Genomic DNA, 24,948 nt, shown 5'->3' with positions numbered 1-24,948 from the left:
TTGGCTCCAACTAGATAAATATTTATGAGTAAAGGGAAAGGATGGTTGTAAGAATGTCTGGGCTTTGTATGAGCAGGGCAAATGTAAAATTCTTGATGGTTTTGGCACTATTGATGTTAAGAGATTTTTATTTTTTTAGTAGTTTGAAAGAGTTAGGAGCACGGATCCCATTAAAGCCCTCATTAGCAAGTATTTATGGCCACTCCAATTCTATGCTGAAATTTGAAATACTGCATTTCCCGGTTGAGCTGTACTTGATCTGCTTTTGATATTCTTTTCACTTGCTTCTCTTCAGAGTAAGTTTCCTATTCATGGATTTTCCCTGTAGCATGTATATAATGTGCTACCATCACTGCACAGTATATTTTCAATTTCTTGTGTACATACTTATAGAATAAGTAGTATAAGGTGAGAGGGCTCTCTGACCTGGCAGTTTTTTGCTTTGGCTTCTTGACTGGCAGCAGTCATTCGTGCAGTCTTGAGTGTCTAGGTTGGATTTAACCTTGCTAGACAAGATAAAGACTTTACACTGATGTCGTTAAAAACATAGTCAAGCATTAAGAAAGCTCATTTATATAATTTTTGTGATAAGTTTTCTTATTAATATATTCAAGACCTCATTTTGCAGCGATGAGTCAAATCATCATTGCAGGAGTGTTTAAACAGAAACTTTGCATGGGGCAGACATGCAGTTGTAGTGCTTGGAGCTATTACTGGAGCTGAAAGGAAAACGAGGAGCTTTGCCTGGTCCGTATCGCAGACTTGCTTCAAGAAGTCCTTGTGGTTGTTCCTGTCAGGCAGGATAAGGGGCTTGTCAATTCCAGTGACGCAAAAGCCACTGAAAAATGACACAGCCAAACTTGCTAAGTACTCTTCTTGGTGTTCCAACAGTACGGTGGAGAAAATGCAAAGGAAGAAAAATTCCCGTTGAGCACACAGATTTCTTGCAAAGTTGTGTGAGACTGACATGGGAGAGCTGTCAGGTTCTCCTGGGCTAGATGATGTAGTAAAGCTCCCAGTCGTTGCTCCAGGACCTCCTCGCCCGGGCTGGCTGCCTGCTCCCTGCCTCACTCCAGGCTATTCCTGCCAAGTACAAAGAAAAGCAACACCCACCTTCGACCTCGCGATGTGCTCAGTGGTGGGGATAAGGTGCTATTCAGGCTCTTGCTACTGTGTAATATGCAATGTTGCCCATGAAACTGCCATTTTATATTGATTTCCTACATCCCTGTATGAATTTATCATTAACAGCTTTATTATGCTGTTCTCATGAGAAATTCCAGATTGTTGCCCCTGGGAAGTTCATCCAGGGCTATCTTTATAAGCTTTAGGAAGTGGGAAGAGGAATCTAAGCAGGGATTTAATTTCTCTAGATGTGGGGGAATTAGAGACACCTGTTCTGCAGCTAATCTTAGGGTTTTTTCCTGCTTAAGTTTAATTGCATGCCTTTTATTTCCATCCTTAGTATAGAATCTCATCACTGACAAAGACCAGTCAGTCACAGCCTCTCTATCTTGTAGGCAAAGTTGCTTTTGTTTTCATGGTGTCATTGATCCATTAACGTTACCTGCATGCTGTAATACTTCACACTTCAAAGGCACAACATTTCTTCAGCTGGATTCTGCATCAGATGGGTTTTTGTGCTGTGGTATAAACCTGTTGAAGAATTGGATTGTTAATCACAAGCATTCAGGGACCCCAGTTTGGGTCATCAGTCATCACAAGGAAGGACAAGCCCCACTAAGACAAAGAAGAACGTGCCTCGTTACTGAGTCATCCCTGTCTTTGTGTGCAGGTGAGACTTCACAGCAGACTAGAAATCCTTTTAAAAATGTCTCACTAGTGCAGAAAATAGGCATCGTTCTTCATAGTATGCAGAGGCAGCAAAAATACGTTTCACTTTTTTTTCCTTACACTGGCTGTTTAGACCCCTGAGTAGCATTTAAAGTATGTGGTTTCCAGATCTTAGGTTTGGAGTGGCTTAAGATCAAAGTTACCTTAAAAGTTAAGCTACATGTGATTTTATGCCATCAGGAGCACTTCTTAAAGAATAAAATTTGCTTTGATTGAGAACTAGCAGCAATCTGAGAGGCAAATGGTAGAAATTTTCATTGACTTCTGTGCTGCGTAAGTGTGGTCGTGCTGCTGGGAGCAAGAGCAGGGCAGTGGCAGTCACCGGTGTCACGAGGATGAATTCTGAGTTTTAAACCTAGAGGATTCAACGATGAATGTTTAGATATTGTGCTGCTTCTTCAGAGCATTCCTTGCATCCCTTTTCTCATGTTTGCTTGTCCGTCAGGGACTTACCTCTAACACGGCTTGTGGAAACCCAACGTTGGCTGGGATTGTGGCTTTTCTAAGAGGCTGTGGAGCAGCAGAAAGAGTTGTAATGATGATATTTTGATATTGAGAGGTGTAATTTAAGCACAAAATGGGGCTTGTGAGGTCTAGTTGGTGGCATTTCATCCCTGCACCTCACCATCTTGTCTGGATGACCTCCTGCCCCTTCTCCAGCAGGGCAGCAAGCCCTCATTTACAGTGTACAGTTTTGTAGGATTTAGAATAAACTATGGGATAACCCCAGAAAATAACTTGTAATATTACAGGTCGGCAAGCATACTCTTAAAACACCTTATTTCCTTCAAGGAGGGCTGCAAAGCGTGGTTGTCCTGTGCAGCTGCGTGCTGTGGGTGGGGTGGGGCTTGTAGCTGCGTGGTGGAGCTGGCTGAGCTCATGCTGGGGCTGCTCAACGTAGTATAAGCAATGGGGCACATCTTGCACGGTCTTGTAACTCTGCTGTCATACTCATTTGGAGAGCGTTGTTCTCACTGCACTTAAATCTCCTTGCATTACAGATAATCTAATTCTATCATGTTAGGATTAGGGGACCCCACTGAGAAGAGTTAAGAGGACCAGCTGCTCTGTGCTTCAAAGGCACAACCCTGGTTTGTGTAATCTGGAGAAGGCCACCCTACGTAACCCTGAGGAGTTTCTTCTGGGAGCAGGAGCTTTCCCTTCCTCTGCTGGACGTGCTGCCAGTGCTCCCCCCAGGCAGGCTAATGTGGCAGGCTTGTGACAGCATCTCCAGCAGTAGCCACCAAACCTGCAACTCTGCTCTCCAGAGGGACAGTGGCAAAGCAGGCAGCTGGATGTGGACCCTTGGATACATCAAAATAAGCTTTAAGCTATCCGCATGGCAGTTGGTAGCACTTTTTTTCTCTGAGATCTGTTTCTATGAGCTGTGAAAACCCCAGATATTTGATTCAATATATTTTGAAGTTGAGTGGTTTTGTCCCAGCTTTATTATTTTGTTAATGCAGGTTATTTAGTTGAAGCAGCATGGGAACTGGATTCAAAACTGCCAAACTGTAAGGTTTCAAAACAGGGCAGGCAAAAAAGAAGCAGCTTCCAGTATGTTTGTAGTAGGTCTTTAGCATAGCACTATTTAACTTCGTTTAATCAGTGACCCGGGGAGGGGGGGAGACTAAAACCATTACTCATAAAGTCCTCAGATAACATGCAGATTAGGTGGAGTGCAAGATAAGGAACGGGACCTGGGTGACTGGGATTGTTTCATGAACAGTGTGTTCTGATGCAATACAGTGCCGTACTCTAGAGACAATACGAGGGCCCTTCTTGTATAATGAGGAGGGATAGCTGTCTCCTGAGAAATGGCTATCCTGAAAGAGGCTTGGGTGTCATGATGGATAACCATCTGAACTTGAGTTTTCACAGCCTAACTGTGCTCAAGATTGGAAGCCCTGTATGTATAAACAGGGAAATACGGAGTTGAGTAGGTCTAAAGTGGTTATATAGCCCTATATTTGGCATTGGCACAAGTGTAACCTGAATACTGCATCCCGTCCTGGTGCTTGCAGTTCAAGAAGGATGTTTAAAAATTGGAGAGGCGTCAGAAAAGTGTCATGAGAATTGTTAAAGAGTCAGAAAATTTGTCTCACAGGGAAGGGCTCCAGGAGCTTTGTCTGTTTTACTGTAGGAGAGTAAGGTGTGACATGATTACAATTTATAACAGCCTGTATAGGCAAGAGAAATTTGATAATAGAGAACTCTTCCGCCTGGCAGTCACAACTGTAACGAGATCCAGTGGCTGGAAGACTATAACTCTGATACATTTAGACTAGAGATAAGCTGCAAAATTTTACTAGGATGAATAATTAATGACTGTAGCAGTTTTTCAAGGGTTGTGATGACTCCTTCCTCTCTGGATCTCTCTGAACTGAACCTTTTTAAACAAGAGGCTGTGTTCCAATCTGGGATTAATTCAGACAAGTCTGGTGGCCTGTGTTGTGGTAGTGTACCTGCAATGAGGAATTTTGAGGCAGTAGATTTTTCTGTTAAAAAAGTCTGGGGATGAATTCTGTCCTTATTTACACCTGAAGAGTCAATGCTGCTGCCAGGGTAAGTGAATTTTAAGAGTGCTTTGTGCGCTTGCCATTTTTCTATGTTGTTCTCAAAGGTTGTGAGCAGTTAGAGCTTGCAGGCGCTGCTGCAGCTCTCGCTAGGAAAAGTGCATTTCTGTGGTTAGTTGTGTACCAAAGGGAAGTGGATCTCTCTCTCCCTGTCATGCTGCTACTTCGCAAGATTCAAAACCATTGGGGAAGCAGCGTTTGCTATTTTTTCCAGCATCTTGCAGTTGTATTTTGTTAGCTGATGGATGCTCAGTAGCAACTTTTGAAATGGGAGAGATGGGGACACTTAGCGCCTTTGATGCATTGGTCCATTTTGTTTGCAGTGAGGAGGGTCTGTATTGAACTACACTGATGTGCTTTGGTGCTGGAGAATTATCACTTTTTACCTAGCTATAGAGGATCCTGCCTGCCTCCCTCCCTACCCAGCATTTCAGGGGAATATCTTAGCAACTGACATCAATGTTGTTGAGAAAACATTGCAATTTAGGTGCATTAAAATTGCTAGGGCTCTAAGCACTCTAATCTCATACTTCTTTATGAGGTTTGTGCTTGTTTTGCTTATATGTCACCAAGTGGGTCATGACTCAAATTTAGCCAGCGCTGTTATTAATGCTGAAGCAAGTCTTCAGCGGGCTATTTTTAGCAATCAGGGCTGTTGTTGAGAGCTTGCGATTGCTAAAAATGCCTTGGAATGATTTCACAAGCGATACTGTCTGTGGTGGAATTTGCGCACCAGCTGTCTGTCTTCAGGCCAGTTGATTGTGTTGACACGTATTCCCTGTGATTTGTCATCTCTGACTCCTGCTCTACGATGGCTGTGACAGGCGTGCTATCAGTGTCTGATGGGAGAGAGTGAATGAGGGGGTAAGTGACAGCAGCAGCCTCATTACTGACAGCTTGGGAAACACTGAGATCGCAGAGAAGGCTTTGGCCTTTGCTGATATTTGATTTTTCCTTTACCACCCGGTCTGATGAAGCGCGTCTCATTGCTGCCATCTTCCCCGGGAAGCATCCATTCCCTGGCTGAGGCCTTTTCTTAGATCCCCTCAGCAGTGTTCTAAACATTCTCCTGACTTAAGTGGCTTCCTCCAGGCAGAATGGTTGCTGATCTTTATTTTGTTGCTGACGGTGGTCTTTTATCCTAAGGTAGTGGTTCTCAAGTAGGCCAAATTCTTGGAGAGTTAATGCCCCAAGAAACAAGGCTTGAAGGTGGGATCACTGAAAACTGTGATTGTGGGTTTGACTTGGCTACTGACTTCTTGTGTAGTCTGACCGTGTTTGTTTCGGTTTTCCCATCAGAAATGACAGGATAAAGGCAATGTATGAGAATCGTACATGAAGTGATTAAATTATTAAAATTGATTACCTACTATATATCCTGGGTAGCTTTTAACCTGCAAAATAAAGAATACTTGCTGATAGTGCCTTCACTCCCATAAACATAATACACATAGATGTGAAGCTACACCGGTGACTATTTTCTTAGTGAAATTGCTAGTTCAGTTGGTGAAATAAAAGGGTGTTAATTCTTCTCCAGGGATTTGAAGGTGTTTAAGTCCTGGAAATACAGAATCATGGCATGCCTTTGTGTTTTGTGGCTGAGAGGTGAATCAAGGCTGCTGTGTTTAAATGACTAGGGATTAATTTCAGTTTTTCTGTTTTACAACAAATCTGCTGATGAATGCAAACTGTACAAAAGTTTCAATTCACAGACCTTCAAAGCAACCATTTGCTATTGTCCTTTGAATTATAATCTGAAATACTCCACCAATTTTTGTAATGTTACACATATGTGGATTTCAAGTAAGTGTAAAAATATGCAAGGAAGGCAAATAGGCAGCCAGTAATGATTTATAGAGCTGTAGTCTTTTTTTGCCCCTAGAGACCTTGATTCAAATCTTGGACCAAGCCTGAAGAGGAAATGAGTTTGGTTTTAGCCTAATTCTTAGTGGATTTTTGTCCATGTTACAAATCATGCGTGGCTTATCTGGCAGTTCGAAACCTTCCTTAAACAACGGCTGAATTAGGGAATGTGTTTTAATAAGGCTTAATGGGGCAATGTGTCTTGTCTGCGTGAAGCTCTTACCAGTTTTGCATCGCTTGTCTTTATAAGCACTAAGTTTGCCAGAAATATTTTAAAAAAACAAAACAACAAAAAAAGGGGACACACACAAACTGTTAGTAAGGGGTATATTTATAATTTACTATAGAAGAAAGCAGTCTCTCGTCACGAGTCTGTAATGGTGTTTGTTCCATCTTGTTTTTTATATATAGTATTGTATTTCTGTTCTTTAGCTTGTGAGTTTTGCCACATGAGAGGGCCTCTGTTCTAGCACAAAGGGATCTTTTTCTTTCCATGTCAATCTGAGCCAGACACAGAGTTGTCTGTCCCGAAGGTGAAGGGACTACACCAGCAGCAATAAGCAATGCTTGAAAGTCCCGTGCACGTGGCTCCTAAATAATGCAGTTGGCAGGTAGCTTCCACTTCCCCTCACTCTTTAGAATGAGTGCGTTATCTGAGAGCCTGCTTGAGGCTTTTTGGTTCTGAATTCTTGGAAGTGATTTCAGAGGAAGGTATTTCAATTGTGCCTAAAATAATCTATGCCAGAAAGGGCTTTTGGGACAAGAAATGTTTGAGACCTTAAGCCATGGGGGTGCTGGTGCCTCACATCGCAAAGGCAATGTGGAGGGCTCCCAGCCCCAGTCCCTGCACAGGGGCTGCTGGGGACCTGCACAGGGTTTTTGTTTCTGGCTGCTCAACAGCTGGATTTCCTTATGGGCAAACTTGCTGGAGAGCCCACATCTGTTTTCTGTAGTGTACGTGAAAACTGGGGGGGCGGGGGGGGAAGGCATAATATTCCTGCACTACCCTCAAAAGAAAGACATCTTTCCTAGCCCAGCTATTTGAAAGATTATCTTTATTTCCTTCACTCTTCCCTTCCTGATACCTATATTCTCTTCTTCTCAGAGCTTCCCTTCCAGTGATTTACCCATTCTTACCATGGCTGAAGGCTGAGATTAACTCCATGTGTGTGGACTCTGCAGGCAGCCTTAAATTAGGTATTTCAATATTAGGGAGAGGTCTCAAATGAAGTATTGTGGGGAGCAAGCAGCAAGGCGGGGAGGGAAGGCAGGCAAGGAAGGTATGTTGGACTGACTCACTGAGCAACTTGTCAAAAATTCTGTGATACAACTAACCCTGCTGCCAGGGAGGTGAGCACAGAGCTATTTTCGGGATTACCCTGGCTCTTTTTGTCACTTTGTAAATTAACCTTGTGGTGTGAATCCAGACACTCAATGCCAGGGAATGAAGAAAAAAAGCAGATTTAGGAAGTTGCTTGTTGGCAACTTCAAGTTGCAGTTTTGCAGCTGGCTGACTCTCTGCTCTGTGCTGGGATCACAGTGGTCTGAAGCTGTTCAGATGGTTGGTCATGTTTAATTTTTAACTTGTTAATATGACTAATTTCTGAACTAGGCATTTGTGCGTGCTGCCTCTAATTTTTGCAAGTGTTTGTGGCCCAAAGGTTTGCTTCAGATACGTGTTGATGATCTCTAGGAAGTGACCTACCGGGGTTTTTCCTTTGTAGTTGTTGGACAGAACAAATTTGAATCCTGTGTTTCTTGATGTTGGATATGTACTGGTTCATTTATTTAACAGGTTATTTATACTCAGTGAGTTTGTCTATTAGAACTGGTGTCTGTGATGAAAAAAGAAAACGCAGTAATATAACTGATGAATGTGAAGGCAAGTGAATTAGGCATTCTAAAGCGAGTGTATCTATTGCTTCTAAAACAGTGTTGGCTGTTTATCACTGTGCATCTCTGAGTTTGTGCTAATTTATTAGTTAATCCATTTAATCTGCTATAAAGAGATTCAGACCCAGAGTTTTCTGTATCGTTCTTTTATCCCCCCTTAAAATTAGCATCTTTCCATTCACTCAAACAACAATTCACCATGGCATATTCAGAGCATCAGGAGTTTTTGGTTCCTTTTGATAGAAGGAACTTTATAAAAAGGTGCAGTAATAGGAGTTTCTTACTCAGATTTCTAGCCACATGATACAAGCTCTGACTGATAAGAGTGACTGGAAATAAGCATGTACATTTTACTGCAGTGTCCTTAAATATCCTTAACACTTGAGCAAAGGCCTATGAGTTTATTTAAAGAATATGAGAGCATTTGGATTTGGTGACCTTTTTCAGTCAAACTCCGGTGGAGCTTCATCATCTCCTCTGAATGAGATGATTTGACCTTTATCAGGAATTTAAAACCTCTGGACCCAAAAGAAGAATTAAAAAATATCTACTTTCACAGTAATTATAAGTATGTAGATAGATATACCATTTCTTTTTTAATTGGAGTAGTTCACTCTACCCAAATATGTGCAGATTCTCAGCATTATTAAAGCAGACTCAAGTGAAAGAAAATTCCTGGTGTGGTTCTTGCTGAAAATAGTTGCAGAAAATGCATTTTTCACAATGTACCAGTTTTTGTCTTTATTTTCTTCACAGTTACAAGGCTTCCCTATGGAAATGAGATTGGGGGGTAGCCACCATGGCTATTTACATAAATAACTTAAAATGTGCATCAGAAGAAAAGACAGTCTGTGGCATGTGCATTACTGTGCAGAATCAAGCTTTGCAGGCAAAGATCCTTTTTTTCCCCATGAGGAAGTTACAGGGGTCCTAACACAGTGAAATCCTGTTTCCTCACTGTTTTCTAGACCTGAACACAAGGTAAATCAGCTACTTCTGCAAAAGTATTCTTTGGGGGGAAAATGAAATCCGCACTGCTGAGTGAGTAAATTCAGCTGGAGTAGAAGATTTCTTCTTCCTCTGCTGCACACAAGTACTTTGCATGCGTGTTTTAAGTCTACAGCCATTAATAAACCCCTTAAATTTTGTGTGGTTAGCTTTAATTCACAGTTCTCCTTTTTTATTTTTTTTTTTATTTCCTTCATCTCTGTAATCAACAAGCTGCATCAATCCTTTCTGTACATACAGATTCATAATCTGTTGTTGAAAATATTATCCTTTGCTTTTAGGGATCAGATGTCAAAAGCATAGAGTTTGGGATTCTCCCTTTTTCTTCACATTTCTGTAGTGCTGGTTGATATTGTGTGGGGTTGTTTTTTTTCTTCATTGGAGGCAGGATAAATTGCTCTTTTCCTTTAGTGCTTATATAGCCTGTCTGAAAACTCTGTAGCCCAACATAATGATTTGAACTTTGTAATGAATGGTTACTTTTAACAGATAAGAAAGAAAGGCAGAGAGACTAGGGATGCAGAGTCGTTATCCCTGGGGGGGTTTGCTGCAGCAGCTGAAGGTGATTCAACTCTGATCAATTTAGTTTACAGTAATCCATCAGGTTGTGAACCATAGGAGCTGTGGGCTGGATAAGCTCTATTCTGTCAGCTGGACTTGCGGAGTGGCAAATTCCAGCAGAAGGGCAGGGAGGAATCAGAGGGTAGCTCTTTTGGCCACTGTAATTAAATGTAGCAGAGCTCACAGATCAGAGCATTAAGGACACACCTGTGCATCACGCAGTGCTCAGACTCCCCAAGCTAAGGGAGTAGCCCAGCTTGCTCGGCGTGGTGGCGAGTAGCTCAATTGTGGGAATAACATGTGGTTCAGGACACCTGCATTGCTGCTGCAGTGCCCCAGAAGTGTGATTTTTTTGCTGTGTGAATTTTGCACCTTCTGTTAACACAGGCTGTTGTGGTGGTGTCCTGTGGCCGTGCATGGGGTGGCCAACTTGAAAGGAGCCACTGCACATTGCAGTCCTGTGGTGCCTGCCAGCAGAACCAGCACCACTCATGCCAGTCTTGGCTTTGTCCCAACCAAGCCCCAGACTTGGTGCCTTTCAAATGCTGGTGCTCCAGAAGCATTGTACCTGCCTTTCTGCTGGGTGCTTGTTCTGCCTGGAGCCTTGGGAGGAGCTTGGTAATGGTTTTCCTGTGATGGTCCTGAAATTTCAAACTCAATTACTTTCAGCTGCACTTCTCTGAGAACTGTGCTTCCACAGTACATGCTAAATTGTTTGGAAGGACTACATATGCCTCAGGATCAAAATGCAACAGGAAACGTCAGCAGCATGTCTAAATAAACATCTCTGTCTCTCTTACAAGAGAGTTTAGCAGCTCTGTTGGCAGATGTTTCTATAAAATGTTAAATACTATGCTTTCCAAACCTCCAAAATGTTTGTAATGCAGTAAATAGAAAAGGACAGGGAAACCAGCTGAGGAAGGTATGTCAAAGAGCAGGAGAGCACTGAAGAATTAGTGGATCTTCAGAAACAAAAAGTGAAATTGGGTCCTAGAAATTAGTATTTCATTGATAACACTGGGTTTTAAAATTATTTATTACTGGTGCATTGTTTTAGCTGTGTAAAAGTACAAAGGCACCAGGGGTTGGTTTAATGCAAGTAAGGGGCTTTGTGATTGTTGTCTGAGTTCAGTATATCAGGAGTTTCTACATGCATTTTTTTTTTATTAGTAACTTGGTGTGTTTATCTACCAGGTTTTAGAAGTGCAAAACCTGAATAGCACTTAGTGTGTTTTGGTTTTTTTTTTTTACTCGTGTTTTCTATCTCTTCATTCCTTCATCACACCATGTGTTTCAACTCAAGCTCAGTGTATCATGTGTTTAAGAACTTTTCTGTGACTTTGCTGACTTGAGGCAGTCATGGACACCCTGTCATCTGCTTCCCAAGTTGTGCTGTCTGCTGCGTGGTGTCAGTGCTGTTCCCCAGGTAGCCACAGAGGCAGCAGTAAACTGGTCTGGTTCACCATGCTGATTCCCAAACGTTTGTGCTGGTGCTGCGTCAGGGACTGCTAAAGCTATTTTGAGTTGTCCCACGGGTGACTGCATCACCCCTTTGTCCAGGAAGGACGGAGGAAGGCTTTCCCAAGGTCACTCTCGAGGCACAGCCAGGAGGAGCGGCAGGGATGGGGACCCAGCCAGAGCAGAGCACTGGCCCTTGCACCGACACCTCCTCACTGGCCAGCAGAGACAATTAGCGCCTTAATTCTAATCTCCCTGGGTGCTTATGCAGTCTGTTTTTCTTTCAAATGCTTTAAATGCCAGACCTGTGATACTGTGAAGTACCATAAAGTAAGATTAGATAAGGGGAAGTAGCAAGTGCATGGTGAGGGCAAAGCTGGTGGAAGTTGCCTAAATGAGACCTTTGCATGGGGCCAGTGTGCAGTGCAGGCTCAGCGCTGGGTGGGCAGCAGTGGGGCTGTTTCTCCACCTGTCTGTCCCTGTGTTTCTTGGCTCTGGAAGGAAGCACCACACCACATGTTGTGGGTTCATGCTTGAGGCAGGCACTGGGATGCTGAAAGCAGACATCAGGCGTTAGGGGCTGGAGATGGGAGAAGGCGCTTCACTGGGAGTTTTATCACCTGCAAAATTGAGGAAGGGATAATTGGCTCATTCTGTAAAGCCAGCTGATCCCTGTGAATGAAAGGTCAGGCTCAGAACAAGGTTTGACTACTTTGTGTAAAACGCTGGGTTTTTAGAAGTGTTTAAATATTTCTTTTCCCATCTATTTTACAGTCACCAAACAGATTTGCTAATGGCTTAAAATATGAAGACCAGAACAAGGGGTTAAGTCCAAAACTCATGACTCCTGTTAAGTTTGGCCTGTAAACCTTAAGGCCCCTTTTACAAGAGCTTATTATTTGTTTCCTGCTAAATGTACTTACTTATTTGTTTACCTGAATTGTTGGAATAATAAGAAAAAAATTAAGGTTAATTCTTTGTTCTATGTAATAGATGTAACTGGGACCGATAGCCAATGAACTTCCAGCATTTTAACGCATATGTGAAACTTTCACAATGAGTTCATGAGGGAATTTAAAACAATGATGAAAGATTTTCCCTGTGGCATCTTTGGAGATGGCATAATAAACCATTCTATCTATCAGGGTAGTCGAGAATAGTTAATGCTAAAGAAAAATGATGTTTTTATCTTCAAAGTTCCCGAGTACTCGGTTCTTATTCAAAGTTTCTCATTCACTTGAAACTTCTTCGTCAAATGCCCTTTTTGTGCAGAGGACGTGACTTTTTGCTGTGCTTGGTTAAAAACTTCAGGATTGAAAACTTCACACGGTTTATCTGCAGTGTTTTGTACCGTAATGCCAGATAGGAAAGAGTCAGAAGGACTTGTGTGATACTGTCAAGTATCGCAGCAAAGAGGAAAGACACAAAACTAACTCTTAGATGCCTTCACTCTTTAAATGAAAGAACTGAAAATGGTATGTGGGAGTCTGGTGGGCATCAGTGTTTGAAAGTGACTACCTTGCTTTGGACCATCACTCTGAGTCACCCCTACTTGGCATGTTGGCGTTTGTTAAAAGATGCATTCTGGTCTCTGTGCCTTTGAAATCTTGGATATCCAGGGAGGAGGAGGAGTTGTCTCTCTCTTAATTGTGTTTGTGGCAGTGCTTTTTGTTTCCCTCAGCTTTCTGAAGCAACACTTTAATGTGCTCCAAGGAAAAAAATCATTCACTACGTGTGAAAAAATATTGCTGTGAGGCCCAAATCAATGGGAGGACCCGGCGGCATGGACAGTTTAGAAACACCTTTGAACTCATTTAATAAAGGAATTGTTTAGATTTCAAGCTTGCTGTCTTTAAATGTAAACCAAGATGATTTCGGAACCTTCGGTCATGTTTTTGGGGATAGTTTCCTCCCAAATGACAGCTAAAATTTAAGTCCCTTTTAATCCCCCAGCCTTGACACAGCTGGGTTTTTGGTGTATCAGAGGATTGCCCATTTGAATGGACCCTCCTGTTAGATCCACAGGGTGATCATATCAGGCTAGCCTATGTTCTCGTGTGTCTGCTGGTTTTGGGACACTAACCTTCAGGAAGAAGACAAGGTGGAGAGGTAGGTCTGCGTTTTCTTAAACTGTAATAGCCATTTTGTTGTATTCCTCAATGATTTCTGGGGTTTTTTTGCGTTGGCATAAACTGAATTTGTGATTGTTCTTTCTTCTCCACCACTGTGACTCCTTATCTCAGCGGAGTTAACAGCTGCATAAAACCATGTAGGTGAATGCAGAATTGCATGTTAGATGTGATATGAGACATCCCACTTGTTCTCTGGGACAGATTGCTGTTTGTGCTGCTACCTAAGTATTCTCTTTTCCTTACTGCCAAATCATCACTTAAATGCTAGAAACTGAATCTAGAAGAATCTGTGCATTGTGTCCTGGTAGCAGAAGGAAGGAGCGGCCTGTGCCATAGCTGGGAGGCCAAGCTTTAAGAAGCTCTAAGCCATGGAATAACATGTTGGTTTTGACTGCTGTGTGATGCCAGGAGAGTGTCATGCAAGAGTGAATGTGAAAACAGAGGTGGAAAAATCAGGCTTCTGAATGTAGGGATTAGCTTTGGGGCAGGGGAGGAAATGTAATAACCCTTTGCTTCAAATCTACAGCAGGAAAATAATTTTGCATATTTTTGTGCCATTGGCAATGGTTTCTACAAATGAAACAAATGTTTACCCGGATCTCATGTGTATGAGAAATTCTCCCTCCTTGTATTGCCCTGAAGTCATTAACTGATGTTGTGTTTCCACCATGCTTAGCTGGCTTTGCAAACTCTGAAGAGATTCAAAGTCCCTGTTGCTGCACTGCTATGTCACTTTATCTGTCAGCCAGGAGTCTCTTCTGTCCTCTTTGTATACATATGGCCACGCTAGCCAGATGGTGCTGGGTTTGGGTGCCATCCAAAGTAGTGCATTAGAAAGGCCAGGTTATGTGTCATATTTCAGAAGCCAAGAAGAGCTGCCAGTTCTACTCTTCTGGTAACAAACAGCTTGACTTAATGTATTGATCATGTTGTCCTTGCTATTCTCAAGCTGATTTTGTCTAAGACACTCAAAAGGATAGAAGGTTGAAGCTGTACAAATCGCACTTGTTGCCTCCTTTGTAGCTAATATCTGTGTTTGCATTTACTGTGTGTCCTAGAAAAATCTGCTCTCTGCCACCAACGTGAAATCCTTCCCTGAGAAGGAAATGTCTGTGGTGTTTGTTGGTTTTCGTGGAGCACAGTATGATCTAAGAGCTGGGAGATGTAGATTCTTCTACTAGATTTGCCAGAGGACTGATGGTTGATTTGGGACAAGTTGCTTTGTATTTGTTAATTTCTCATTCTGTAAAATAGAGGTGAAAATGCAGATTCCCTTTGTGTTGTGCTTTAAGAATTGCTAATGAAAAAGGCCTGATAAAAGCCAAATGGTGATGTTATTTATGAATTATGAAAGAACTTTCCCTCACCCTTCTCAGCATGCTTTTTTGTATTTTATTTTATTTTTTTGTGAGAGGAAGGCTTTCCCTAATGGGATGTGAAAGCCACAAACTTTATCTGTATCAATAACAGCAGTGTGTGGATGGGGAGTGTACTCAGTGTGGAGAGAGAGATGGGGGATGAACTGCTGTTAAGCCACCTTAATTAACATGGCCCTGCACTCCCCAGGTTGCCGCCTTCTGTGGGATGGGTGGATTTAAGCTGGTCTTTCTGGTTTTTAAAGCCTTTACATTGTCGGCTTGTATCTGTAGGGTTTGAGAAGACATTTGCTTCTGGCACCATTGCAAAAAGGGTGCTGGTCTCTCAGTCACCTTTTAGAGATCCTGCTGAAACCTGAGAACTAATGCTTATAATTTTGCTTGATCACAGTGGGGACCTTGGGAAATCCATATCCTTCACTGAAAACAAATACCTGGAACCTCCTGTGTTTTAAACCCCTTTCTGCTTTAGTGAGCCCTTCTGATCTGATGTGTGAAATTTCCCCTTCTGCCTTTTTATCTGCTTTTTGAAATGTAGTATTCTTGATACTATCTTTTTATCTGCAGTTTTTACTATGATAGGGCTCCCTGAATTCCTTGACAAAAAGCTGCTTTACATATAAAAGCAAGATTATCAAGGGCTACAAGAGAGACACTGTGGCCTGTTGGGTGTTTGGGAATAGGGCTGAGGCACGCTCTGGGTGCAGAGCCTGAGGATTTTGCAGATATTGGTGGCACTTTGTCGCTTAGCAACAGCCTCCTGGGATGGAGGTGGCATGGGGGGGGGATGGAGGTGGCAGGGGTCTACCCTGCTGCAGCCTCAGCATCTCCCTGCTCTGCCTGGCCGGGGCTTCAACACTTGCACATGGGGTCATGCTGCTCAGGTGTGATGTGCCATGGGAATAAGTGGGCACAGAGAGTCCCCTGGGTTACAACTGTTGATGGGGATTAGATATTTAGTAATAAACAGTTGTTGTGAAATGCTTTTGTAGCTCTTTTTCATTTTGAAAATTCTTTGTATCCTAACACTATTGAGAGAGATGTGCTGCAACTCTTACCTGGTTTTATGAGTGCTTTTTAAAACCATTTTTAAACTAGGTATCTCACATGTGGTTGCAGTGAGAATTGGTGTCAGACCCTGGATGAGAATTCAGGACATACTTGTTCTTCGTTGCTCATGCTGCTGTAGCAGTGAGAGTTGTTAGGTGTCGTGTGTGTATATAATATAATTGCCATGTCAGCTTTTCTGTTTCTGGTTATCTACATAAGGAAGCAGATAGCTGGTGGAGATGTTAGCTGTGATGTGGCTTATTAAGAGCTACAAGACAGAAGCAATCACGAGAAGCCCTGCTTCCATGCAGGCTGTTCTCCAGAGTCCCTGGTTGTATCTGTTTTGTCTTAACCCTTCTCACATTGACTGGATTTTTCGGTTCTTGCCAAAGAGTTCTGCCCATTTGAACAAATAAATACTGTGCGCTACATCTGTATTTCTCGCTCTGTGATGTTTACCATTGACAAGGTGCCATGAACAGTAAATGAGAAGCAAAATTAAGCCCTTGGAGATGTGAATCATGAGATGTACAAGGGCTCTTAACTAATTTGAGTGGGTTAGCAGTGATGAAAGTTGCTGCTCTGTATCATGTTTGAATTCCCTATTGCATTTCAAAAGCGAGGCCTAGCAGCACACTGAAAACTTTGCATGAATGTCCCTTTCTCTAGTCTCTGACTGGTAAAGCCTTGGTCCGGACAGGAAGAAAACAGGTCCTACGAAACAGCCAGCCTTCGGTTTCAGGTCTGTGAAGTGCAGATAGAGGTTTCTGGATCTGAAAACTAAGCATTAAGAGAGACTTGTAATTTAGCATAGGTTGAAGAAGTTGTTGCAAAGAGGGCTCAGCTTAGCACTGCTTGGGTGGGGGAAAACCCAAATCCTCTAAACATAATGGAAAGAGAGCGGCAAAGCCGATGAAGACTCACTCTGGATTTGGTGAGACAGCGAGGAGGAGTGATTGACAGTGCCTGCTCTGCTGAGGTCTGTCTCTGCAGCGGGTTATTGTCCTGTCAGCTCTGCCTGCCCCAGGCCTTATTTGACATGCTTGGATAAGTGAATCGCGTCATTTTGATTCTGCACATGTTCTCCTCTCTACAGCTTGCTGGTTTTGTTCGCTCTTGAGCTTTAATTGTCTACCATCCTGGTGGAGTGTTTGCTTGGTTACTTCTTCCTTAGTGGCGAGTGAGACTAACCAGACAAAAGTACAAATCCTCTTTTCTCTCAGGAACATTAATGAACGTGCTGATTTATCTGTTCCTTCTTGTATCACATGTTGCAAACTGATGTACCCGAGAATTGGTGTTGTCATTTGTCAGTCCCATAAAAGTCTGTCTTCCCATTAGCACTGCTCTTGCCCCCTGTTTCTTGCTTTCAATTTTGTCTCCCAGAGGAAACTTGGGATGGAAATGAGAATGAAATATGGGTTTCCTTTTTAAAAAGAAAACAAACCAAACCTTAAGGGCTTCCTATTGGAATGTGATGGGATTGGACTCCTATCTCTTATCCTTTGAAAATCCCAGCTGGAATTATTTAATGTCAAAGCATGGAATTTCCCAGTGTGAAATTCATTGCTGGCTAAGGATGCACTAGGGATTAGAGAGACATCAGTTTGCCAGGGTAGCGTTGCTGTCACCACAGGAGACCTCTCACAAAGGGACATTGCTGGTCTGTCCTGCTTCAAAGCTGAATCTTGGGGATGAGATTCTTCAATTCCCATTGAGGTTCCATGCTGTGTGACTGACAGACGGATTTGGGCGGAATAAACCAGAGTGGGTAACAGTTTGCACTGCCTGGGAATAGAAAGAAGAGAGGCAAGAGCAAAACATAATTTGCTGATTTTTCTTGTCTGGTAATGGGGTAGTTTGCTAGTACACTTCCAAAATTTCCCTAAGACCACTTCACAGGTCAGTGATTTTGTTCATTTGACTGCATGATAAAAGGATCAGATGATTACAATGATTTCTTCTGGTCTAAAATTAATAGAAAATAAAATAAAAATCTATGGTATGGAAGCCTGATGTCTTGCAAAGCTTTAGCTTAGATAACAACAGTGTCCTTAGGAGAAATCTGTTAAGTTTTGGAGGGTGTCTTCTCAGTTTCAAAGTAGTTGTATAAAGAAAAAACAGGAGCATATTCAGACAGTATACTGGGTAACCACTAAATATGCTTTCTTTTTTTCCTCTGATCAAAGATGATTATTTTAAGTAGGCATCAATGTCGATATGTTAGGGATCTATAAAGCACTTAAGCAAAATCTGGGCTGATAGCTCTATGTGCACCGACTGGTGTGGTGTTAACAAGGTGCAGCTTTGTTTCTGAGCCTCATAAATCAGCAGTGGTTTAGGTGATGGAGGGAGAGAGAGGAGCAACTCTCTGTCACGTTGAAAGAATAACCTTTCTCCCCTCTTTTTCCAAACTGTTGATCTTTTTATAAAAGAGGATTTGCCCTGCTGTTCTAATAACAGTTGTAAAATAATATATGTGTAATTAGAATTTAATAATGATTCATGCGACTGGATCTACAGCGTAAGCTGGTTCAAATGATTGTGTAACCTTTGCATTGTGTTCATTATCTAATGTTGAAATCACAGCTGGAAGTTGAGAGACTGACATGCAGTTTTAAAATTACAGAGCTTGAAATTGCTGCTGTCTGTAAACATATGAAAATCTATTAATGACCTTTGAGGTCTCTGACTGAAAATGTTTTGTAACATAGAATACATCAAAATTCCTTGATACTATAGTGTATGTTTCCCCTGTCTCAGCAATTGCCTAGGATATAAATGAACATTTCATTCCTGACACAGATATCAGAATATTTGGAACTAGTCTAGGAAGCCCTAAGGATATATGGAAACATTTGGTTGCTTGTTGTTTGTTCTAGCAAACCAGTTATAGATGAGCTGCTCATGAGCACGTGGTGTGCTAAGCCACTCGACGGGGGAGAACATAGCTGCCGGCGAGACTGACAGCTGTAGACCTCTGTGGTACAGTACATTTCTCCAGCAGCGTGTTTGGGGAGGAGTGAGCGTGATGAGGGTGGCACAGATGCACTGTCCTGGACTTTTCATTAGTGTATGTGACACTCAGACATTTTGGAAGGCATTTCTGTCGTGCTAAAAGTCACCTCGTGCAGAGTTTTCCCCTTAGGTTGAAGTAATATGCTATGGGCAGCTGTTTCTGGAGGTGGCTGGCTTCTACATATTTCTTGTTGGATCATTTATATTTCTTCTCATTTGCTTCCCAGCCAGAAGAAACTACCAGAGGACTAATTATTTAATGCACATTCCAGACCTCATGACAGCTGAACTGAAAATTGTTGCCTACCACTGAAGGCAACTGCAGAGTTGGTAAAAAATGCCCCTAGTGTCATAGTGTTTAAACATGAATTAATTTATCATGCAGCACCAGGGATCAGGATATGGCTGGTTTTTCTTCTGGAGACACTCCACCCCTACAGTGGAGTTGGCAGAAGTGAATTTGGGAGCGTTTGTCTCCTTCAGTGCAGTGTTTGTTGGCTTTGTGTGAGCTGTGTCAAACTGCAGTTTAAGCTAAGCTGTATCTTTTAAGTCTCCAGTATGAAGCAATTCAGATGGTAGTCAGTGCAGTCACAATGTGGTTTTTAGATAATTCACACTATGAGGATCGAAACTTTAAATGCACAAGTATGCATAGAGGAGACAAATATAGGCCCCTGCCTTTGGTAAATGAGCCGTATGCCCGGTCCAGCTGCCCAGCCTTAGATTGGCTCAGCTCCGTTTCAAGTCCAGCTCATGGAAGCATGACATCCCCCTCTCAGCAGAGGCTGAAACAATTGTGTCTTCTCCTTTTGTTATTAATTTTAAAGAGAGAAACAGTGTTTCTAAGCATTCGTGCCCATAGTGACAAATAGGTTGGGGGCATCTTTTACTCAACAGTGCTTTCCTGTTTTTTCTGACTAGTTTAGCTGAAAATTGGTAATGCTGGAAGCATCCAGCTGCCATACTGGTTTGTGCTGGTGGGACCCTCGTGCCTTGTCCTTTGGCAGCTTGGGTCCAGCTGGTGCAGCTGGAGGCTTTGGGTTGTGTTGCCTTCCTGGCAAGACTGGAAATGAGTGATGAAATGGCCACATCTGTCTGCAAGCAAGGAGCTGCTTTTTCAGGTCCTAGTTCTGTCACTGGATGGGAGCTGTTTGAATTCAGTGTGAGTGCCTGTTTAAATAATCTGGGGAGGAGGGGAATTAGTTCAGATTAAGTGTTTAAAGGCTGCTCTGCAAACAAGCGTGTGGCTGCTGCCTATCAGCAGCGTGGGCCCAGCGGTGTCAGTGACTATTGGCACACTTCAGGAATATCTTCCCAAAACGCTGGACCTGGAGCGCATGCCTGACTGCGCCACTTACTTGCTGGATAATTTGGGAAGTTAACTGAGATGAATGTCCCCCAGATCACTTTAAAATGGGGGCGTTATGCATAGTCTGTCACTTGTGAAATGTTGGACAGTGCGAGGGCAGCGTGTGGGGCTGCCGCCATCCTAATTTTCCCTCTGTTCCTGATTGTTCCCTCTTGGGAGGAGGGGACTCACTGGGATGGTGGGAGTTTGCAGCAGCAGCACTTCTTGTGTGGTCGGTCTGTGCTCAGCATCGTACCCAGCAGTGCCACCGTGCAGCTGAAATAAGCTGAAATAGGTGCTGTCAGATAAGCGCAAGCTCTTTTGCAAATCTTTCGTAAACTGGGCAGGCTGAGCTCCTGGTCCTGGCTGAAAGCAGCTTCAGCAGAAAGGTACTTTGATGTGCTGTGAAAGCTGGGCAGGTTGGCCTTGCGGTGCAGGAGCAGCAGCGCCTCTTGGCACTCCTACAGCCTGTGAAAGCCGGGCAGGCTGGGCCTGCAATATGCCTCATTTCATCTACCTGAAAATGGTGCCCCAGCTTCCCTTCAATCATTTAAGCTCCCCTGCTCTCTGACACACTTTCCGCTGACAGTAATTCTGCGAGCACTTGTCGGGCATTTACTGCCATCACTAGAGGAAATACTGATGGCTTAAAATGGGATCATTTCCTTTCTGATGGACAGCAAGCACCTGTGGGAGTTTTAATAGCCGTACAGCATGTCTGTTAGTAGGTAGCAAGGAAGATGGGTACAGCTCTGCAGTGAGCGCCCGCAGGCTCTGCGGAGGAGATGGCAGGAGAGGAGAAAGCCACGGCTGGCTCCCTGTGGAACTTGTGGAGTGCGGCTTAAAACAGAAGACTTTGTGTACCCGTCTCCCGGACAGGTGATGGTGGAGAAGGGTTTATACTAAAAAAATGGACGACCATATGTTCACATTCACGCAGATTTCCTTGACCTCTTACTAAAGAGAATGTATTTGCTGTACATATTCTTACTTTTATTGTCCCCTAAATTACTATTAAACACACTGTTTCCAGGTACTTGGTGCTACTGTGGAGGGGAGGGGACTGGTTGGTTGGTTTTTTTTTTTTTCCCCTCAAGAACAGTACCAGCTCCCTTTTTCCCAGCTTGTTAAAAAAATACTGCTCAGCACTTTATCATTATTTATTCAGGTCTCGTACAAACAAAAAGAGCAATTGAAGTGTTGTAAAATCATTGTGGATTGAAATGTATTTAAAAATAGAGTGATACTGACCTTCCCTTTTGTAATTTTTGGTTACATTGTGTTGAGATAGCACTTGTCCAGAGTGTCTCTACTTGGTACAGTGTCTTCAAGGTCCCAGCAGCAAAGGGCTTAATTCGTGGGAGACTTAACAAGTGGGCATTTAGCAGAGTACCAGCCACTTGCTCTTCAGCTCTTCATAGGTGACAGGAACGCAGCCTCTGGTAATAAATTTGACTGTTTCAATTACAGTGAGTTTCTTGGTTCATCCACTTTTATTTTTAAGTTAAATCATGTATCATAAACCTGCAAACCAGTGGCAGCTTCAAATGTCTTAACATTTTCCAAAGCTGTCTTGTCAAAAAGTCATCTTACTCTTGAGCTAAACATGTGACAGGGTCAGAGCAAATGCGATGCATTTTAAAAAGCAAGACCCAAACTCGTCTGGAATATGTCAGCTACGAAAGGAGAATTGCAGTCTAAGGTTAAACAAGCAAGGATTTCATTTGCAATCATTTTAATTGATATTGATTGCGTTGCTTGAATGTAGGGTCAAAGCAGGATAGTCACTGCAAATCTAGACTCTTTTTTTGCCTTTCAAAAAAAGCTTTAGTGGCTTTGGCTGAAAGACTAGGGGCTTGAGTTACATTTTTAGTGAAGTTCGCAATGGGGGAGAAAAGAGGGTGGGAAAGTAAAACAAACAAGTGTGTGTTCTATTACAGGAAAAGTGAGAACTTCCCCATCCATGAGAACTGCAGCTTCCCGCCGGAGATGCCAGCAGGCTGCCTGCCGGTGTGCCCTGACCTCCGGGGAGGGCGGCGCTGGGCTGGCCTGCTGTGGCAAGGGGCCACTGAGCCAGGCTGTGGGCCAGTGCTGCCTCCGCCGCTCCCTCCCCTCACTGCCCTCTATACCTGTGCTTTCTGCCCTGTAGCTCTCCAGAGCAGAGCTCTCAAACTTCTCCTCTTCTACCCTTAAAGTGTGCTCCTGCTCATTTGTAAGATCTCCACTTGCGTTTGTTGCCTCTTCACCGTGTTGAGTTCTAATTCAATCACCTTGGTGGTCCTACCTGATACCCGGTGGTAGTTACCTCTTATCCCATTCCTTTTTTTCTCTCCTTTTTCTTCACCTCATTTCATTTGCCTGTTGGCTACTCATCACTACTTGTGCTGGCTCCATTCTTGCAGTGGCTTCTCTCTTTACGGACCCATCTTCAAATCCGTGCCTTAAAGTTAACTTCTGTGATGTACGTTTCCCATGTATGTCTCCAATATTGTCTTTCCATTTTGAATTACTGTCTCTTCTGTCACCTTTATGCAACTTAAAGGACAGTAGATTTGCCTTAGTAGAGGCCCTGACTGTATTTGTAATGTGCTTTGTCTACTTAGAAAGCAAGAGAATATTAAGTCGTCATTTGTTTCTATGTTGCTGTTCTACAAACTGGATATCAGGTCAATAAGAATATTTTAAAAGGAACCTAATTAAAAGTAAATCTGTTTCAGTTCCTCTCTGAGCCAGGATCTCTCCCAGAACTATTAAACAAACACGTTTGACAACCCTACTGCTAATTGCATGATAAAGTTGATATAAGGATAGATGGCGCTTAGATCCTTGGGGGCTTTTCCATTGCAATTTTGCTGAGAGAAGCTGGAGGCAGCAACAGGGACAAGCAGAGTCAGTTTTAGAGACAGCAGTGGGGTTTTTTTATTTCCTTTGTGTGGATCCTTCTCCTGTTTGATGTTCAGTGGGATATTTCACGTTCCCCAACTTAAGGCATAAGTGCTGCAGTGAAGAGTTGTGGAGAGAGAAGCTGGAGGCTGTTTCCCTTCTGGGAAATCAGCCCATATAATCTTTTAAAGTCGGCAGGGACAGTCTGGCAGGAGCAGGGTGCGGCCAGTCCTTGGCTGCGTGTCTGAGCCGTGCAGTGTCTGATGGGCCCTGGGGATGGGGGATTGCAGTGGACTTGATTTTTGCACTGGGGCTGCGTTTCGAACTGATGCTTGAGGGCTGAGGGTAGTCATTTTATTAACTGTAGGTGTTATTTTTGTCCTCTGCACCCCAGCAGCATGCTTGAGGTTTTTCATCTAGCTGTGTGGGTTTTGCACTTTTTTCAGGTTCTTTAAGTGTTCCCTCTGTATGAAAGGTGTTTACAATCCCAGCCTCCCCCGGCATGCTTTCTGAGATCTCAGAGCTGTGTAAACTCAGAGGATTAAGGCAGAGTTTGAGCTGGGCTGAGCAAACACTGGGTGATGACTCCAGCCAGCGGCTGGCTGTGGATGTGAGCTTGCGCCAGGGTCCTCCAGGGCTGATCGTTATTTCCTGATCAAACAGACAACATGGAGTCCACTGTGCAGAGGATTCTTGCTGTGGCATTTTAGGGGTAAGAACAGGCTCATTCCAGAGTCGAGGGCTGTGCATCCGTGTTATTCCCAGCTTTATAAGCTGAGCGGTTCGCACCTTGAGTGCCTTTGGAGATTGCAGCTGTGCCTTGGTGACATGGAAAAAAAGGCTTTTCAGGAAAGCGTGTTCGAAGTGATTAAGGATGTTGCCAGCTCTGCTGCAAGCAGAGGTGCAATTGCATAACTTTGAACTAGCTTGGGCCAAACAGCAATGGGGAAAAAGAAAAACCCACCATAGAGACTTTTATTATGGACTCTCAAAATCTGTTGCAGAGTCTTAAATTACATACTTGGGTTGCCAGTCTGTGCTGAAGTCTTCACCAGTGGATCTTCACAGCCACTGGTGTGCAAGCTATTTCAGGTAGAGCTGGAGGGAGGTACCGCAATAACAGTTTTCAGCTGAAGTGTTCTTTGATATCTGTACATCCAAATAAGCAAATGGGGAGATAGAATCTGTATGTTTCATGAAGTGACTGCCAGGAAAGAGGCACTAAAGAAAGGCCTAATTCTTCCTTATCTGTAACCACGCAGCCAATTAGAACCATCTGTTCTCCGTCTGCAGCCCAGACAGACAAGGGGCTGCAGATGGAGAGGCTGTAGCCTGCCCTGGAAGGTGTGAGAGAGATTCCTAAGTGAGGACAGGTAGGAGACAGCCCTGGGAGCAGTGAGTAGTAAGGAACAAAATAGTTTTGTATATTCTGGAACAAGATTTGGCAGTCTCCTTCCTGGAACCAAGAAAAGAGAATGGGCCTGGATCCACCAACCTTCCCTGCACAAGGGGATTTACTGGCCCTGACAGCAAAGGTAGCCAGGTCTACTGACTCCTGGGTTGGGCAGAAACCCTAAGCCTGGATATGAAGACCTTTTGGCTTCAGGGCCTGACTTCAGACATTGTTGCTGTGTGAACACTAGGCTTTACATGATGTGCAAATACCTGCTGGTCTGGGCTTGTCTGGGGGGAAGGCTCCAGTGGAGCAGTTTGTCAGAAGGCCAGTCTCACCTGCCGGCTGGGATTTCTGGATTGAAGTCAAGGTACATCAATAAACGTTGTTCGCTGCAGCGATGTACTGTATATTCTGTACGTGCTTAAATTTTCCAGCAACTGCCTATGTGCAAGCACAGATTCACATCCAAAAATAGTAAGCCCTTGTGCTAAGTGAGGTCCCCAACTTGGAGGTCGTAAACTTTAGTAAAAGA

The 24,948-nt window shown here is 43.3% G+C and overlaps 1 protein-coding gene across 22 annotated transcripts in view; it reads left to right on the top strand.

Annotated features, from left to right (window-relative positions):
• Positions 1–24,948, top strand: part of FBRSL1 (fibrosin like 1) — a 544,864-nt gene that overhangs the window by 119,500 nt on the left and 400,416 nt on the right. The window lies entirely within an intron of this gene.

This window comes from Larus michahellis, chromosome 13 (genome assembly GCF_964199755.1).
Source record: "Larus michahellis chromosome 13, bLarMic1.1, whole genome shotgun sequence".
NCBI classification, from domain to species: domain Eukaryota; kingdom Metazoa; phylum Chordata; class Aves; order Charadriiformes; family Laridae; genus Larus; species Larus michahellis.
Note: the sequence above shows the minus strand (reverse complement) of the source record. Positions and strands in the feature narration are given on the sequence as shown.